General features: G+C 39.3%; 1 pseudogene; it reads left to right on the top strand.

Annotated features, from left to right (window-relative positions):
* Positions 1-2,060: 2,060 nt before the first annotated feature.
* On the top strand, positions 2,061-2,871 carry LOC122096804 (annotated as a pseudogene).
* The last annotated feature ends 926 nt before the right edge of the window (positions 2,872-3,797 follow it).

The raw sequence follows: 3,797 nt of genomic DNA, 5'->3' as shown, positions 1-3,797 counted from the left end.
TGTGTGTGTGTGTGTCTGTATGTCTGTGTGTCTGTGCGTCTGTGTGTCTGTGTATCTCTGTGTATAGGTATGTATTTTCTGGACCTGAGGGTGAAATCAGAACCTGAGTGCTGTCCTGGAGCCTTTGTACTTGAACTACAGTTCCATTTCCTATTTGTAGTGTTTAACTTGAGATTAGTGTCTCAGGGACTTCCCTGCTTGTCCTGAGTTGGATCCTCACATCTCAGGCTCCTGAGTAATTTGGATTACAAGCTTGAGCCATAGATGTCTGGCCATTATCTCTCATTGGTTCTCAGAATGACACTTTTTTTTTTTTGCTGCAAAAACTGGCAGTGGCCACTTCATTGGCCTGGATAGAACAGGAGCATCTTCAGAGATGGTGCTTGGGGCCTAAGTGAAATGTAAATAATATCTTCCCCACCAGCTAATATGTCCTCACTGTCTAAATAAAGCTTATAAATTGAGAAATTTGCTCTCAAACTTGAATTTCTTTTAGATATATTGTCTTATTATTGTACAAAATAATGGACTCCATTATATTTTCCTATATTCATACTACATATTTTGATAATATTCACCTTCATTACACTCTTTTGCCTGTTTCCTCCCATGGTTCCTTCTTGTTTTTACATTTTTCTCTCTCTCTCCCTCCCTCTCTCTTACTCTCCCTTTTTCTCTCCTTCCCTCTCATTCTCTCTCATTCTCTGCTTGCCTTTCTGCTAGTATTTGCTTTACACTTTCTACCTGTATTCCCCCTTTTAAGCAAAGCCTCAAGTTCTGGGTTTCTGCTTATTAATTGGAATTAAGAATTTTTTCCAGGCATCGGTGGCCCTCACCTGTAATCCTAGCTAGTCAAGATGCTGAGATCAGAAGATTGCGCTTCAAAGCCAGCCTGGGCAGGCAAGTGCATTAGACTCTTATTTCTAATTAACCACCAGAAAACCAGAAATGGCTATGTGGCTCAAGTGGTAAGGTGCTTGCCTTGAGCTGAAGAGCTGAGGGGTAGTGTCCAGGCCCAGAGTTCAAGCTTCACGACTTACCAAAAATTAAAGTGTTTCCATAGATTTTTCTTTCAAACCATGATAATAAATTACCTTTGTTCATGTAGATAATATAGGAATTTAGTATTGTTGGGTTATTAACAACTATTTAAATTATTTTTGAAAAATCATGATGAACTATGCTTTATGAATCTCATCTTATTCTGAAATATTACAAAAACAGTAGAGTTCTTCTATAGGGTCCCAATGTAATAGGAAGCCCTGTTCTATATCAGAAGTATCTATCAACCATTTCTTTCTATTGTACCTTATCTTACATGTATTCAATTATTATTTTTATTTGTCAATTATCTTTCAGTAGTTGTACAAAGAAGTTGCCATATAACAAAAGCAGTTTATGAATACAGTGCATATTGATTTGTGCCACACCTACAATAATCACACCCCCCTCTGACCCACCATTCCCTTATTTTTCTTAGTTTTGCAGTATAGACAATGAATTCCTTTTCAGCAAATTAATTTAGTTTATATTTATTTATTTATTTATTGTCAGGCATGGGGTTTGAACTCTGGGATTGGGCCTTATCCCTCAGCTGTTCCACTCAAGGTGAGCATTCTACCACTTGAGCCAGAGTGCCACTTCCTGTTTTCTAGTGGTTTATTGGAGATAAGGGTGATATGGAGTTTCCTGCCCGGGCTGGCTTTGAACTGAGATCCTCAGATCTCAGCCTCCTGTGTAGCTAAGATTACAGGCCTGAGTGGCCTGTGCCCAGCTGATTATAGTTATTTTAAAGAGGTTGTGTAGAGGGATTTCATTTGCATAAGTCAGATGAGAACATTTCCTTTCATACAGCATCTTCTATTCCCTCACTTTCTCCCAATGAGCTTGACTACATTCTGCCCCTTCCTCTCTTCATTTGTCTACCCTTTCCCCACCCTCTTCTTTGATGTACCCAGTTCCTTGCATTAATATTCTCAGGCTTTGGCCTAGTCTTTCTAAAGATTATACTATTTGGGCCACATTGGCAGCAGCGATGGTGGAGCAGGAAGGCTCCCACAATGAAGCCCACAATCACATGCAAGTTAAGCTGCATGGAGAAAGGCAGCCAGTATGGGGCACACCAAATGTACTCGACCATCTTCTTCAGGTACATGTCCCAGAGCAAGCCCTCTGAGGCCCAAGAGCTCATGTGCTCAGGAGCATATTTTTGTTCTTCCCTCATGGCCAGCAAAACAGCACAGCAGAGCTGTCCATGCAGGTGTTGGAGTCCCTGAAGTAGGCAGAAATGGATGTAGTGTCTGGTTTGGGTGTTCAGTTGATGGGCCCCTTCTCCAGAGCCCTGAACTGTTCCAGTTGGGGTTCCTGGAAATGGGCCACCCTTAGCTCCTTCCATTTTGAGCCCTGACCCTGTGGAAAGAGCCGAACTACTGGGAATCTTGATACTACTTTCTACACTCTACAGACAGTGAGGGCTGTGCCAACATGCTGGTGGAGGACTCCATGGCCCACAGCTTCCATGGCAAGTGGACATACTTGTGGCTCAGGTAGTGCTGTAGTTTTTCTATTGGAAAACAAAACCAGGTCTGTGGTCTTCATCATGTATGCACAGAAGCAACATCCATCAAGCACCGGCCACCCTCCATCCAATCCCTGCTCCACTTCATCTGATTTCTGCTGCTGGCCGTGGATGGCGGCAAGCTGACCATGTTCATGGTGCTGTGAGAGCAGTGCCAGCCCTCCCTGTACAGGCACCCAATACATGACAAGTAGCTCGACAAGACAGAACAGGACAGGAGAGTTCTCCCTCAGGGTACATCCCAAGCTTTGTCTTCCTATAGAGGCACTTGGCCATGTCCTGGCCTCCCTTAGTTACTCTATCAACTACAATTTTTCTTAGTTATGCTCTATGTATTAAAAACTTCCTTAAAGACAAGTTATACTATTCATGGATTTCATACTCACAGCTCTAAATACTGAGATGCCTAAAATATATCATTGTGCTTTGAGTAAATTCCCTCCAAAAGGTTTTCCAATTCAGAAGTATATCTTTAATGGATTTTATAAAACCTTTCAAATGTTATACAAAAAAATAAGGACTAAGTAAATGAACGATCAAATAGTTAATGATTAGAAGACTCAATGTCCTGAAACAATTCTCCTTAATTGCTCAGTACATAGAGTATAATTCCAGACGAAATTCAGCCAGATATTTTTTTATGAGAAACTTTTAAGAGGGCAAATAGTATTTCCTCACTTTCTAAGGAAATATTTTTGTAGAATCAAAATGATCTCTTCAAAGTTTTAGGAAAGTCAATAATAAATTCATCAGTACCTAGAGTTTTATAGATTGCTATGCATTTAAATGTAAATTAAGAAAATTTGTGTAGATTCCATTTTTTTTCATTCTTCCTTAAGTAGGTTTGATAGGTTTCATCTTTGAATAAATCATCTGAAATTGTTTATTACTGTACTTTTAAATTTTATAACGGTAGGATTTCTGATAAAGTACTCATTTGTTTTGGTTATTGGTAACTGGTTTCTTCTCTGTTTTGTTATTTTGTATTTGATCAGTCTTTTAAAATATATATCCATTTATTGATCTATTCAGACACAGCTTTTATTTTCATTGATTTTCTCTGCTGTGTTCAAAAGCAGGGTTTTTTTTTTGCCACTTAACAAAATGATACTTAAATATCCATAGAAAAGCAAAAGAATAGAATAATAAAATAAGAGTATCAGTTCAAGCTTACTCAGTAAGCAAAGAGCTGAGGATTTTGTTTCAAAGCTAGCCAGGG

This window comes from Dipodomys spectabilis, unplaced genomic scaffold (assembly GCF_019054845.1).
Source record: "Dipodomys spectabilis isolate Male_0828 unplaced genomic scaffold, ASM1905484v1 ptg000391l, whole genome shotgun sequence".
NCBI classification, from domain to species: Eukaryota; Metazoa; Chordata; class Mammalia; order Rodentia; family Heteromyidae; genus Dipodomys; species Dipodomys spectabilis.
Note: the sequence above shows the minus strand (reverse complement) of the source record. Positions and strands in the feature narration are given on the sequence as shown.